This window comes from Mus caroli, unplaced genomic scaffold (genome assembly GCF_978045245.1).
Source record: "Mus caroli unplaced genomic scaffold, Mus_caroli_1 scaffold_5, whole genome shotgun sequence".
NCBI lineage: Eukaryota > Metazoa > Chordata > Mammalia > Rodentia > Muridae > Mus > Mus caroli.
Window position 1 is genome coordinate 115,113,727 of NW_028227260.1, and position 16,740 is coordinate 115,130,466.

The 16,740-nt window shown below is 36.6% G+C and overlaps 1 pseudogene; it reads left to right on the forward strand.

The window, feature by feature from the left end:
* Positions 1-905: 905 nt before the first annotated feature.
* On the forward strand, positions 906-12,564 carry LOC147004767 (X-linked lymphocyte-regulated protein PM1-like; annotated as a pseudogene).
* Positions 12,565-16,740: the final 4,176 nt, after the last annotated feature.

Sequence of the window (16,740 nt, forward strand, 5' to 3'; positions counted from 1 at the left end):
GGTGGTTATTATGGGATTTTTCCCTGAGTGAGGCAGTCTCTGGATGCATTCAGTCTCAGCTCCAATCTTTGCCTCTGTAACTCCTTCCATGGGTATTTTGTTTCCCATTCCATTCCCGCCAGAAATTCATAAAAACAAACTGAAGACCAGTCTTCATTTTCCTCTACCTGGTGTTGAAAGGCCAGATTGCCCAAATTTGTCTATATAGGATCCAAACAGCCTCAAAATCCTGAGGCTCCTCTCAGCCTCAGAAGTACTGGGACTTCAGACATAATTCAGGACAGGCTGTGTTTATTTGTGTGTTGTTTTGGTTTAGGGAAGTAAGCTCTAACTCTCTATCTCAGGAGTGTCTGAAACCTCGTGTGCAGCTTGAACTGGCCTTGAAACTGAAGTCCTCAGCCTTACAAATGTACTGGGGCCTGAGGATACAGGCCTGTTTTATTTTTTTTTAATTTTTTTCTTAACTGAAGATTAAACACAGAGCTTCTTGCTGTAGCAGTAAAATATATGTCCAGACAGGCAGAACTTTATAATTTAGATTAAGGAAGCCCAAGATACTTTATTCAACTTAATTCTTTTTTTAAAAAATGTGTACATATTAAAGTTAAGGTTTATAATGGCTATCTTTGAAGCCAACTATTCTGTTCCATGTTTAAATACTAAAGTCTTTAGTATTAAATCAGAGGGTAATAGAAATATGGTTTTATCTTTAAACCCTTCATGCAATTATGAAGTGCTGCTTTTGTAAAATTCATTCCTTAATGTTATTTTATATTTCAATTTTATTAGTTTAAGTGATTTTTTTGATTCAAATGGCTTGAGAAAATTTATTTTTTTATTTTAAATCTGAAAACGTAAGTTTCTCAGTGGAATGGCAGCGTTTTGCACGTTCTGTAGAGACACCAATGGAAAACTGTAATTTGTTAAGTGGTGAACAGCAAGATGGGAATGCTTCAGAATTGGACCTTATGGAAGATACCAGATATCTTATGTTGGGCATTGATGTTACACTTCCTTTTTTCTAGTTATTCTTCTTAGGACTGTAATGAAGATCAAAAATCTCATATTGCATCTCTTGTCTTTAATCACAACATGTAAATAAATAGCTTAAACTATATTTCTAGATGACAATTAGACATTACTTGATTTTGTTTAACTTCTAGACAAATCATAGATCTGCTTTAAAACCTAATGTTGGCACTATGCCTGAATGATCACAAAGCATTTCATTAAAATTTTCAAAATAACATAATTGTTTTAATATCTTGTTTTATTACCAACCCAGTACAGAATCCAGTAACTCATGATGATGGGAATGCAAATCCTGAAGGAATAGTTGGAGATACACGGTAATATGTTCAAACTTATTATTTCCTTCTTAGCGTAAGTTCTTCCAGAAAAGTTTTATTGATTGTATAGCAAGTAATCTATATTAATAATTAGAATATGATATATATTATAAACAATATTTCCGTAAGATTAATCCTTAATTTGAATGGTTTTCTTGGAGGGTGTATTGCTGTGGGTCAAACTCTCATCGTCCTGCTGTAGGACAAAAGCTGAGCCATCAAAAGGTATCCTTACTTTTTAAAGCTTTAATTACTTCATAGATCTCCAGTATAAAATATTCTGGGAAAATTTGAAGGTACGTTTTTTGGATATATAATGTGTTTAAAACTATATAGTATTAACATAATTTACATATTAGGAAATATTAGTTAATATACTATATGACATCTTAATGAATTATTCCTATTTATATGTAGTATTTTGTGAATATTTTTATTTTAATTTATTTATTATTCTCTATCATCTTCCTTTACATTTCTAATAATAGCCCTTTCTTGGTTTCACCCCAGAAACTCCCTATTCCATAACCCATCCCTTTGCTTCTATGAGGGTGTTCACCCCCCACCCACTCCCACCTCCCCATCCTGGCATTTGCCTACACTGGGGCATTGAACCTTCACAGGATCAAGGACTTCTCTTCCCACTGATGTCTGACAAGGTCATACTCTGCTATATATGCAACTGGAGCCATGGGAACCCCTCTTTTGTTGGTGGATTAGTCTCTGAGTGCTCTGGGGGGGTCTGGTTCGTTCATATTGTTGTTCTTCCTATAAGGTTGCAAACCCCTTCAGATCCTTCAGTCCTTCCTCTAACTCCTCCACTGGGGACCCATTGATCAGTCTGATGGTTGGCTGTGACAATCAGCCTCTGTTCTTGCCAAGCTCTGACAGAGCCTCTCAGGAGAAAGCCATATTAGGCTCCTGTCAGCAAGCACTTGTTGGCATCCACAATAGTGACTGGGTTTGGTGTCTGTATATGGAATGGATCCACAGGATGGGCAGACTCTAGATGGTCATTCCTTCAGTCTCTGCTCTGTACTTTGTCTCCATATTTCCTCCAAGGAGTATTTTGTTCTGCATTCTAAGAAGGACTGAAACACCCACACTTTCCTCTTCCTTCTTCTTGAGCTTCATGTGGTCTGTGAATTACATTTTGGGTATTCTGAGCTTTTAGGCTAATATCCACTTATCAGTGAGTACATACCATGTTTGTTCTTTTGGGATTGGGTTACCTCACACAGGATGATATATTTTAGATCCATCCTTTTGCCTGTGAATTTCATGAAGTCATTGTATCTGTACCATTACCATACATTTTTATCATTATTTCTCTATAATACAGCTTGAGGTCGGGGATGATTCCCCCTGAAGTTCTTTTATTGTTGAGAATAGTTTTTTTGATATCCTGGATTTCTGTTATTCCAAATGATTTTTCAAATTGCTCTTTCTATCTCTATGAAGAATTAAGTTTGAATTTTGATAGAGATTGCATTGAATCTGTAGATTGCTTTTGGCAAGATGGCCATTTTTACTAAATTAAGTGTGCCAATCTATGAGCATGGGAGATCTTTCCATCTTTTGAGATTTTCAATTTCTTTCTTCAGACTTGAAGTTCTTGTCATACAGATCTTTCACTTGCTTGGTTTGAGTCAAACCAAGGTATGATAATTTGTGACCTTGTGAAGGGTGTTGTTTCCATAATTTCTTTTTCAGCCTGTTTATCCTTTGAGTAGAGGAAAGCTACTGATTTGTTTGAGTTAATTTAATATCCAGCCACTTTGCTGAATTTGTTTATCAGGTTTAGGAGTTCTCTGATGGAATTTATGGGGTCACTTACATATACAATCATGTCATCTGCAAATAGTGATATTTTGAATTCTGCCTTTCCTATTTTTATCCATTTGACCTCTTTTTGTTGTCTAGTTGCTATGGATAGAACATCTAGTGCTATAGAATACTACTATATTATATACTACTGTGAATAGGTAGGGAGATAGTGGGAAGCCTTATCTAGTCTTGTCTTGTCTGATATTAGTGGGATTGCATCAAGTTTCTCTCCATTTATTTTGATGTTGGATACTGGTTTGCTGTATATTGCTTTTACTATGTTTAGGTATGAGCCATGAATTCTTGATCTTTCCAAGAATTTTATCATGAAGGGTTGTTGAATTTTTGCAAATGATTTCTCAGCATCTAATGAGATAATACTGTGAATTTTTTCCTTGCCATTGTTTACATTGTGGATTTCCATATATTGAACCATCTCTGTATCCATGGGATGAAGACCACTTGATCATGAAGGATGATCATTGTAACATGTTCTTGAATTGGGTTTACCAAAAGTTTATTGAGTATTTTTGCATCAATATTCATAAGTGAAACTGGTCTCAAGTTTCCTTTCTTCATTTGGGTCTTTGTATGTTTTGGGTATAAGTGTAATTGTGGCTTCATAGAACAAATTGAATAGTGTTCCCTCTCTTTTTAATTTTGCGTAATAGTTTGAAGAGTGTTGGTATTAGGTCTTCTCTGAAGGTCTGATAGAATTCTGTACTAAACCCATCAGATCCTGGGTTTTTATTTTGGGTGAGGGGGTTGGGAGACTATTAATGATTGCTTCTATTACTTTAGGGGTTCAGGGAGTGTTTGCAGGGTCTATCTGATCCTGATTTAAATTGGTACCTGATATCTGTCTAGATAATTGTCCATTTCATCCAAATTTTCCAGTTTTGTTGAGTATAGGCTTTTATAGTAGGATCTTTTTTTTTTTTTTTTGATCTCCTAAGTTTCTGTTGTTATGTCTCCCTTTTCATTTCTGGTTTTGTTAATTTGGATACTGACTCTGTGCCCTCTCTTTAGTCTGGATAAGGGTTTATCTATCTTGTTGATTTTCTCAAAGAACCAGCTCCTGGTTTGGTTGATTCTTTTTATAGTTCTTTTTGTTTCCACTTGTTTGATTTCAGTCTGGAGTTTGATTTTATCCTGCCTTCTACTCCTCTTGGGTGAATTTGCTTCCTTTTGTTCTAGAGCTTTTAATGGTGCTGTCAGGATGCTAGTGTATGCTCCCTCCAGTTTCTTTTTTGGAGGCACTCAGAGCTATTAGTTTTTCTCTTAGGAATACTTTCATTGTGTCCCATAAGTTTGGATATGTTGTAGTTTCATTTTCATTAAACTCAAAATAGTCTTTAATTTCTTTCTTTATTTCTTCCATGACCAATTTATCATTGAGTAGACTGTTTTTCAACTTCCACGTGTATATGGGTTTTCTATTTTTATTATAATAATAATAATAATAATAATAATAATAATAATAATTATTATTATTATTATTATTATTATTATTATTATTATTATTATGGGGGTTAAGACAGGGTTTTTCTGTTTATCCATGGCTGTCATGGAACTCATTTTGTAGACCAGGCTGGCCCTCAAACCAGAAATATGCCTGCCTCTGCATCCCAAGTGCTGGGATTAAAGGCATATGCCACCATGCCTGGATTATTTATATTATTATTGAAGATCAGCCTTAGTCAGTGATGACTTGATAGGATTCATGGGATTATTTAAATAATTTTATATCTTTTGAAGCCTGTCTTGTGACACATTATATGGTCAGTAATGGAGAAGGCATCATGAGGTGTTGAGAAGAAGGGACATTCTTTTGTTTTATGATAAAATGTTGTATGATATCTATAGATATAGACCTCTGTTAAATCCATTTGTTTCAAAACTTCTGTTAGTTTCACAGTGTCTCTGTTTTGTTTCTGTTTCCAGGATCTGTCCGTTGTTGAGAGTGGGGTGTTGAATTTTCCCACTATTATTATAGGGTACAATATGTGCTTTGAGCTTTAGTAGAGTTTCTTTTATGAATTTGGGTTTCCTTGCATTTGGAGCATAGATGTTCAGAATTGTGAGTTCATCTTTGTTGATTCATCCTTTGACAAGTATTGTGACAGTCCTTATCTTTAAAAAACAAAAACAAAAAAGAACAACAAAAAATTATTTTGGTTATAAGTTGATTTTATTCCATAGTAGAATGGCTATTCCAGCTTGTTTCCTGGGAATATTTGCTTGGAAAAGATTTTCCAGGCTTTTCCTCTGAGGTAATGTCTGTCTTTGTCACTAAGGTGGGATTCCTGTATGCAGCAAAATCCTGGGTTCTGTTTATGTATCCAGTCTATTAATCTATGTCTTTTTATTGGGGAATTGAATCCATTGCTATTAAGAAATATTAAAGACCAGTGACTGTTGGTTGTTTCCTGTTACTTTTGTTGTTTGAGGTGGAATTATGTTTATGTTGCTACCTTCTTTGAGGTTTGTTGAAAGAAGATTTCTTTCTTGATTTTTGTATGGTGTAGTGTTTCCCTCCTTGTGTTGTAGTTTTCCATCTACCTTTGAAGGTTTGGATTCGTGGAAAGATATTGTGTGAATTTGGTTTTATCGTGGAATATTTTGGTTTCTCCATCTATGGTAATTTTGAGTTTTGCTGGGTATAGTAACCTGGGCTGGCAATTGTGTTCTCTCAGGGTCTGTGTATCATCTGTCCAGAATCTTCTGGTTTTATAGTCTCTGGTGAGAAGTCTGGTGTATTTCTAATAGGTGTGCCTTTTCATGTTATTTGACCTTTTTTCCTTACTGCTTTTAATATACTATCTTTATTTAGTGCATTTGTTGTTCTGATTATTATGTGTCAGCGAGAATTTCTTTTCTGGTCCAGTTTATTTGGATTTCTGTAGGCTTCTTGTTTGTTCATGTGCATCTCTTTCCTTAGATTGGGAAAGTTTTCATTTATGACTTTGATGAAGATATATGCTGGCCCTTTGATTTGTAATCTTTTTTCTCCTCTATACCTATTTTTCTTAGGTTTTGTCATCTCACTGTGTCCTGGATTTCCTGGATGTTTTGGGTTAGGAGATTTTTTCATTTTGCATTTTTTGACTGTTCTGTCAGTGTATCTATGGTATCTTCTGTACCTGCGATTCTCTATTCTATCTCTTGTATTCTGTTGGAGATGCTTGCATCTATGTCTCCTAGGTTTTCTTTCTCCAGGTTCATCTGTCTTTGTGAGTTTTTAAACTCTATTTCCAGTTTTAGATCCTAGATGGTTTTTGTTCAATTCCTTCACCTGTTCTGATGATGCCGACTAGTTTTGGTTTCTATTATTTATATTCTTGCACTTAACTCTTGCTATCTCATTTTCTTTGGTGCTACCTTCCCTTGCAGTCTCTGACTGGAGCCTGTCCCTCCTGTAATCCTGGTTGTGTCAGAACTCATTGGAGTCCAGCTATCTGGGATCCTGGGATCCTGCGATCCTGATATTCTGGGTGTGTCTGAACTCCTGGAAGTCATGCTGCCTCTTGGATCCTGAAATCCTGGTGTGAACAATCTAGTGAGATCCTGCTGTGTCAGAGCTCCTGGGAGTTAAGCTTTTTCTTGGTGTTGCAATATTTGGTGGGGTGCCAGAGCCCTATGTTTTCTCTAGACACAGTTGCAAGCTGCAAGGAACCCGTGCCTCTGGCTGGGAGGATGATTTTGTTTCCCTGGTTCTTGTGGGGCTCCCACATACACAGGGTGTTGGGAAAGATGTCGTGCCCTCAGCTGTGATCTTCTGTCAGAACTCCAGTGTTCCTGGGTGTCTCTGATCTCCTGGGAGTTGAGCTTCCTCTGTAATCCTGTGATCTTGGGCATTTCAGAATACCTGGGAGTCATGCTTCCTCTGGGTGTTTTAAGAGTGGGTGCAGAGCCAGTACCCCAGGTCTGATCCAGGTGCAGTTTCAGACCAGAAGGATTCCATGCCACTGGCAAGGCAGGAGTTCCTGTGTCCCTGGATCCTTAGGGACTCAAGTTACTCCTGATGTTGATGCCATTGCTGTGATCCTGGGTGTGTTAGAGCACCTGGGAGTTGAGCTTCCTCTGGGTATTGTAGGACTAGTTGCAGAGTCAGCACCCAAGGTCTACTCATGACACAGACTCTTGCAAATATTTTTGATTTAGCATCATGGACTTACTTTTTCCTGTGGTACAGAAGTGAAAATGGTGCTTTTTGCAGAGGTGTGACATTAATTAAACTTAATTTTTATTTTTTTGTATGTGTGTGTGTGGTGCATAAATACAAATGTGGAGGGCAGAGGAGGATGTTGGGTTTCACTCTATTACTTTCCACCTTATTCCCTTAAGTCAGGTTCTGTCACTGAACATCCAGTTAGACAAGCAGCCAGCAAGTCCTAGCAATTCTCACTTTGCCTACCACAGTGCTGCTATTGTAGAAGCAACCATCCATGGTTGGTTTTCAAGATGGGTACTAGATTCAAATTTGCAAACCTCCTCCTTTCACAGTAAACCCTCTTAACTATTGAGGTATCTTCATAACTGATTTGAAGGGATTTTAGAGGAAAAAAAAAGATGTAAACGTTTTTATACTTCCATGTATTCAAACCTAAGTGATATGTATACAAAATTCTGTACATTCAACAGTTTTTCATTGACCTAGTATTAATTTTATATTAAGTCATTTTCTTTTCTAGGACTCCTCTGTGCTTCTTTATTTGACACAGTGCAAACCTGAATTCTTTAATGTAACCCTTATTACTTTTTTTAAAATTTTATTTTATGGGTATGTTTGTTTTGCTTGCACACAGCTTGTATGTCTGGTACCTGAGGAGGCCAGATGAAGGCATTGATTCCCCTGGAACTGGAGTTATAGGTTGTGAGCCATCTTGGAGGTGCTGGGAATCCAATCTCAGATCTCTGGAAGGGAACCAGTGCTCTTAACTGCTGAATCATCTCTCCAATCCCCTCACTGGTTTTTGTTTTGTTTTGTTTTGTTTTTTCATAAAATGAATTATGTAACTGAAAGTAAAAGATAGCTTTACTAACCAGTGAGAGAATGATACTCAGATCCAAAAGAATCTGTTTTAAATTATATGTAATTGAATGTTACATTAGCTTTCTTAGAAGACAATAATTTTTCTTTGAGATATGGTCTCACTATGTAGTTCAGGCTGGCCTGAATTTTGCTATGTAATCTATGTTGTCCTATACACTGGAAAACTCCTGCTTAAGCTTCCTAGACTAGGATCATAGGCCCAAAATATCTTACATGGCTTAGGAAACAATGCTCTTAATACTTATTTTTCAGACATATTTGTATATTAGTGTTTTGCTTATAGGTATATATGTGCACCACATATGTGCCTGTTGCCCATAGATATCAGATGATTATTTGAGATACCTTGGACCTGGAGCCACATAAAGAGAAAACACATGGAAACTTATATCAAAGATTCTTTCAAAGAAAGCAACCAGAAATTAGAATGACTTTGGCAAATGAACAAATGGGAGAGGTAGAGGTTTTAGTTTGGTAGGGTCACATTTGTATCATTTAAAAAATTATAAATGGCTAAGTTTAAAAAAAAAAAAGCCATGTGTGAGATTTTAGTAAAAAATATGTGTCTTTGATTTTGTCTAAGCATTTAACCCTATAACTTCATGCCTTCGAGGAAACTAAACCTAATTTTCAGAAATCTGTGAAAATTTTTATTTTCTACTTTAAGTACCTGTTAATTAGATTTTAAAATTTGATTTAATTTCATTGTGGAAACACAGAAGTCTTGCACAAAATCTTAGAAATGTAATTTATGGTTTATTATAACAATATGGAAAAGGATCAATTACATATGCAGACAATTTATATATTTTAATTGACTTATGTTTTGCAGTATGTCTTAACTGAATAAATATAGGAAAATAAATTAGACCTTATATTTGGTAGAAATTAATGAAAAAATACTTTGAAATACGATTAATTTCCTAAATTAAGATGTATATGTATTAAAACCTCTTTAATTTTAAAAAGCTAAAACATAAAAGAAGATGTCTCTGATAATCTGTTAGGGAAAAATCTGTAATGATTTCCCATTAGATAATTTTGTACTGCTGTTTTTCTTTTTATAGTATGAAATGGTCTATTTAATTTGTTTTGAGTGTTCTTTTTTCATATTGGTATGAAATGTGACTGCTTTCATTACTTTGCTTTACAGCGAGGTGATCAACCACAAATTGTGTGAGCAGGATATAACTACATTTCAGAAGTTTGATATGGATATACAGAAATTCAATGAAGAACAAGAAAAATCAATGGTTAGTATCATAACTAACTTTATAATTAACCTAGTATAACTAAGTATCAGGTAGGAATGGAGAAACTAGCCTTGTGTTGGGCACATGAACCTAAATTAAGTTTCATTATCTATCTATCCTTTGTTCTGTTCTAGTCCTACTGAATTGTAAACCAGAGAAGTATGATCACATACTACTATATCAATGAAAACCACTAGGTATTTTATGGTAGTCAAGATCATAAATTTTCAAGAGGCAGACATTTGCTGAAAGATGAAAAGAGGATTACCACTTTTTACAAAAGTGAGCACAGTATGTCAGCCTCAGGTACAGTTGATAGGAGAGTGAAAGCTTAGTTACTGGTGTCATCTGGACTCAGTTGTTAATATTAGAAAGCCAATTCAAACTGGTAAATCAGTTCTTACCATCATAACTTAGTACAGATTTAGTAACAACAGTGGATGGAAACAACCTGTTTCCATCAGGCTGTCTCAACGACCCTAGCAGAATATTCCTGTGGAAGAATATCACCAAACTATCTTAGATCATCTCTCCATTACTGTACCAATGACTGTAGTCATCACATGGTTTCCAAGTAAGACCTGAGATGATGACCATATTAACTACATTTTTATTTGATGGTTTAATAGTTTCAGAAGTATTAAATATGAAAGGAACAGGAGATCCATTCCTGCCTGGGAAGGCATTGAGGAAGCTGCCATTATATGTCAGTTCAAGAAAGAGATAGGGACTGAAGATAAAAAAAAAAATACTCCAATTGAAGGCAATTTTTATACCTTGATCTCTGGATGAAATTTCAAGGGGGAGTGATCATCAGTGTAAATGAGGAATCTAAAGACAGACCCCCAGAGAACTTAAATATTTGTAATTGTGCATGTGGCAAGGGGGGGGGGTTGACAGGGAACCAGCAAGGGAAGAGAACAATTGGTAGAAAGAATACTACCATAAGTGAAGGAAAACTTTTAAGGAAGAAAAGTTCACTAACTGTGTCATATGTTGCTAATGGGCCAAATAAGATAGATTTGCAGGGCTGGAAAATGGTTTATTTGGTAATCTTTCTCAGTGTAGGCATGGAGACCCGAGCTTATATTCCCTGAGTAGGCATGCATGCACAGACCACCACCACTACCACCACCTACACAACCACCACCAACAAGCTAGCAAAACTAAAAACAAACCACCACAACAATAAAAGTTAGTGTGGTGGTGAGCATTTTAGAACCACCAAACTCAGATTTAGTTCAGAGATAAGAAGATTCCCAGAGCTTCCTAGCCACCAGGTGTAGCCTAATGGATGAGCTCTAGGTTCAGTCAGATCCTGTCTCCCAAACAGTAGGGTGCAACCAAAGAAGACACCCAATATTAATCCTTTGTCCCCATATATATGCATGTGTATGATTTTTAAATGGAAAATACGCAAAGTGGAGGTCATTGTACTTAATCAGGATGATTTGAGTGGAAGTGTGAGGTTAAACTGATCACAATATATAAAGGACAAAATAGGAATGTAGTGTCCCAAGGAGAAAAGGTATAAAGAGCTTGTCTTAATTTTTTATAAAATGCAAATTACCATGGTTGTGTGCCAACATAAAGAATACAAAGAGAAATGTATATTACTACTTCCATGTGTTACTTGAGATTGAAACCTAGAGAAAACCAATCTACCACTAAACTTTTTCCCCAGACATCTCTTTACACTTTATTTTGAGGCAGGATGTCTTTAAGTGATCAAGACTAGATCTTGTGATCATTGTAACTCAAACTTTATAAAAGTTAGTTTTATAGGCATTACATTGACAGCCAGCTGGAGTCATAAATTTAAAATAGCAGTTACAATTGCTGAAACTCTTGACAATAGTTGAGACAAGTGAAGATGTTGGACTTAGAAAAGAATAGTGTAAGGCATCCTTAAGAATGGAAGAGAAAGTTGAAGACGTGGAACATACACTTTAGGTTGGGGGTACATACAGAGATGAGGTAGTGAACCAACTCTTGGGATTGCTTCTGCTATTTAGTAAAAGGAGGCCATTGTATGATAAAAGCATTAACACTAGCTAGAGTTAAGCTTCCAGGGTTATGATTTTACCAAGTTCATGTTTACATGGTGCATGCCTATAAACCTAAGTACTTGGAGGCTAAGGCCATTCTCTGCAGCATGGCAAACACTTTCTCATAAAAAAAAAAAAGTTTTATTAACCCACAATTGGTAGTATAGTTGTATTTCATGTTACTTAAAAATATAAGTATATTTAGTCATAGTTGTTAAAACGTTAAATCACGTAGAAAACTATTCCTTTTAAGTTTCATATTGAATTATTTTTGCTCACGTAAACATTTTAGTATTGGAGATATATTTAGTGGTTGAATCTTAGCCTAGCATTCATGCTGCATGGCAGTAACAACAAAATGAACAGAATTGTTATAGTAATGTTTTCCTTTTACATTTGTAGAGCAATTATCAAAAAGAACAACAAGCATTAAAACTGTCCAAATGTAGTCAGAGCCAGACCCCGGAAGCAATTAAAGACATGCATGAGAAGTCCATGGAGGTGTGCATGGAGGTATGCGCATAGTCAATAAAATGTCCTTAGGAAACTAAATATGTTTTAGGAATCAAAAAGTTTAACTACTTGCTATTTTGAATTATTTCTGACTGAAGTGACTGATATTATCTGTAAAATCCTAATGACTTTGTAGGAATTATTGAAGACATGAAATGATAAACTGGGAATTTGTCCTCAGATGTACCTCATAGTTTATTAACAGTATAATTATCTGGCTTAACTATATATAGCACGTCTATACATCATTTGCACAGAATCTTTCCTATTTGTATGCTTGGGAGTTTGTTTAGTAAGAAGTGCTTTTCTGTTTTAGGGTTTGATGAACTTGGAGAGCAACAACGACTATATGCTTTTTGATGTAGATGGTGAACTGAGAAAATAAATGTCTGTGTTTAAAAGAGACATTATGAAGCATACTCTGAAGTACTCATCTACTTTCCCATCTTCAGACTAATGAAGCATACATATTTTTTACTTGCTGGTACATTTGTAACCAAATAAAAAAAATTGCTAACTTTTTTTTCCCCTATGTAACTGAGTTTGAAAGACTCTTTAATCCTTGTTATTCTGATGATTCTAAGAAGGAAGTTAAACCCCACTGATGTGATTATAAAGTCAACTAGGAGGTATACCTCTAGAGTCAAAATAGAACTCCTTTATTTTTAAACATCTTTAATCATTTTCTTGTTTAAGTGTAAGAGCCTCTTTATATTAACTTCCAAACAAAATCTAAATGAATAAGTGAGTGGCAAATATTCCTTTGTACCGAACTTTCACACACTAATGTAGTGAATTGTTTAAAATTTATTCTTTAACCTTTTTTTAAAGTCCAGGCTTTATCCCCCTCCTTGTCTGCCCTCTGACTGTTCCACATGCCATAACTCCTTCTGCCATGCCCCCCACGCCCCCACTCCCCATCTCCAAAAGGATGTCCCCACCATCCTACCCCCACCCCACCAGACCTCCCTACTCCCTGTGGCCTCAAGTCTCTTGAGGGTTAGATGCACCTTCTCTAACTGTGTCCAACACGGGAGTCCTCTGCTGTATATGTGTTGGGGGCTTCAAATCAGCTGCTGTATGCAGTCTGGTTGGTGGCTCAGTGTCTGAGAGATCCTGGGAGGTCCAGGTTATTTGAGACTGTTGGTCCTCCTACAGGGTCGCCCTCTTCCTCAGCTGCTTCTAGCTTTTCCCTAATTCAACCACAGGGGTTCCCAGCTTCTGTCCATTGGTTGCATGTAAATTTCTGCATCTGTCTCTTTCACTTGCTGGTTGGGTCTTTCAGAGGGCAGTCATGATAGGCCCATTTTTGTGAGCACACCATAGCATCAGTAATAGTGTCAGGCCTTGATGCCTCTCCTTGAGCTGCATCCCAATTTGGGCCTGTCACTGGATCTCCTTTTCCTTAGGCTTTTCTCCATTTTTGTCCCTGTCCTTCTTTCAGACAGGAACAATTCTGGGTTAAAGCTTTTGACTGTGGGATGGCAACCCAATCTTTCCACTTGATGTCCTGTTTCTCCACTGGAGGGCTCTACAAGTTCCCTCACCCCACTGCAGGGCATTTCATCTAAGGTCCCTCCCTTTGAGTCTTGAGATTCTCTCACCTCTCAGGTCTCTTGTACATTCTAGAGTGTCCTGTGCTATTCCTGTCCCGCAGGAATGCACACAGAACACAAGTCAAGACATTTCGTGGTTACACTGTATTCATAATCGTGAGGTAGAACAAAGAAGGATAGAAAAGTGTTGCTATATATACCCACAGGTGTGACATGTTAATACTACTGGCGGTTCCACCCACAGTCTCAAATGTCCCAGGGGACAGACTAGTGACTTGGCAGGCATTTGCTCCTGCACATGCGCACAACGGAGCTTAGCGCCATCTAGTGACGGCATGTATTATCACGGCTTCCTACACTAGAGGGTTTTATAACCTCCTACCTATCAAACATGCCTCTTTCCATTCTTTTTGCTGGTCCTAAGCGCTTCAGTTCTTTTCCCCACCCCCGCAATACCTGATCATTTTCCTCTCTTCCCCTCCTTGTCCCCTTTCACACCCAGGTCCCTCCCCCCTCCCTGTTGTGATTTTTTTTAACCTTCATAACATTTCTAATTATTTTTATTGATAAAGATAATTGAAATTTATTTTTAATCATTATCTTATTAGTTCCCAAAGGTATGAGATACAAATATAGAAGGTTCATTGGTTTGATTTTATTTCATTTCATTTCATTTTTGTGATAGCCACTTAGTCTGTTGTTTATTGTCCAGGAAGGTCTAGAATGTTTAGGTTCAAGGTGATCCCAGCATTCCATGTAGGTGCTATTACAGGTATGTGACAACATATCTGGCTTACACTGTTTTTAAGAAAATAGTCCCACAAAAATCTCCTATAAACATTATAAAATTAACACTGTCAGCTCTGAGAGATGAGAATATTTCCTGTTCACTTACAAAATTCATTGAAAGAAAGTGTATTTGTTTCTTGAAACAAACTAAACTGCTAACTGTGAGGCAGGATAAAAGGACTGATTAGTCCCCTCTCACTGTTTCAGGCCCAGCCCCTTCTCTCTGTTCCCATTGTTCTTCTTTCTGAGATCTCTGTCTGTCTTTGTTCCCAGCTTCCCCTCTATCTGTTCTCTGCCCTACATTTTCTGACCTAATGGCTTTGCTTCTGTCTGTCTGCCTCTATCTCTTCCCCAGTTCCTCACTCCTCTCCCCTCCCCCAATAAATCCATTTTATACCAGGTCTGTTGCATGGTATAATTTCTCAGGGGAACACCTGGCATTAGCCCTCCAAAGGTACTCCCTTGCCATGTTATATTTCATAACACTAACACATTAAATGTAACTGAAAAAATGTATAAATATTAGTTTGAGACATGGATTTTTGTATTCTCATAAAGGCATCAAAACATCATTTCATTGTGCTTGGCCTTCAGATAAATGACACCTAAACTTACCTAATGATTAAGAATGCTTCACATGTGTCTCAAACATAAATGATCAAGAATGCCTTCTATTTTGATGGTCAGCAATCATATAGAAGTTTGATTTTTAGATTCATTCTTTTTTTTTTAGTATTAGTATTTTGTTTATTCAGGCATATTCAACATCTTGCAAACTTTATATGCCTCAGTATTTGGGGAACACCAGGGCCAAGAAGTGGGAGTAGGTGGGTAGGGGAGTGGGGGTGCAGATTTGGGGGATTTTGGGGAAAACATTTGAAATATAAAGGAAGAAAATACCTAATTAAAAACTGAAATAAAAAACTAAAAAAAGAATGCTTCACATGTGTCTTCAAACATAAATGATCAAGAATATCTTCTATTTCGATGTTCAGCAAACATATAGAAGTTTGATTTTTAGATTCTTTTTTTTTTAGATTTAGTATTTTATTTATTCAGGTAGATTCAACATATATATATATATATATATATATATATATATATATATATATATATATATATATATAATCCAACATACTATTATGTGTATTGAAAATATATCATAATTAAAACTCACAAATATGCACATACTGTGTCAGTGGCCTGTTCATTGTGTTTAGATTCATTCTTAAGCTGTTAATCTTTATTCCTCATTATTTCAAATATTCATTTATAGATAGAAAGAATTGAAATATTTGTTTTACCAAATATTCAGTATTTCAACATTTCTTTTAAATCAATCATACTGTTTTTCTAAATTTACTTAAATGAATTAATCATTCCAGATAAGCTGCTGAGTGACTTTCTCCATTTCTGTCCATCTTATTTTGAGATAGTTGTTCTCATTGAACTTGGAGCTGGCCCTTTCAGCTACACTGGTACTTCAGCAAGCCCCGGCATCTATCTCTCTCCACTCCTCCAGGGCTGGGTTACACACAAGTGCTGGCACACTTAGCATTTACTGTGAGTGCAAGCACTTTACCCAGTTAGCCAACTTCCTAGCCCCTATCCAACTATTTTTTAATTAACATTAAACAGTTTTTATATCAAGGTAATACCCTACTTTGTGAGCTGAATTTTGGAATTGTTTTTCTTCTTGAAACAATGTATATCTATCATTGCCCTTTAACACACATAAATGCACAACCTTGCTCCAGTGGCTAGAGCACTGTTCATTTAAACCAGCGATAACAAGCAGATGCAACAGGAGTAGCAGCAACTGCCCCAGGTCCTCTCAGGAGCTCTTGCATTTATACCCTCTCAAGAGTCCCTAGAATTTCAAACATAAACTATGTGCAGCTGGGGACACACGTGAGATTAAAACAAAACAAAACAAAAAAGTACTCATATAACATTACTGGGTTTTTAAAGAAAGCGAAATTCTCACACATTGCTGTTCATCACTGAAAGAAGTCAGGACTGGAACTCATGCAGGTGAGGGAGCAGGAGCTGATGCAGAGGCCATGGAGGGATGGTCCTTACTGGCTTGCTTCCCCTGGCTTGCTCAGCCTGCTCTCTTATAGAACCCAAGACTAACAGCCCAGAGATGATCCTACCCACAAGGGGCTTTTCCCCCTGGTTCACTAATTGAGAAAATGCCTTACAGTTGGATCTCATGGAGGCATTTCCTCAACTGAAGCTTCTTTCTCTGTGATAACTCTAGCTATGTCAAGTTGAAACAAATCTAGCCAGTACAATTGACCCCTTGTCAACTTGACACACAAACACATCACTAGTAAGCCTCAACCC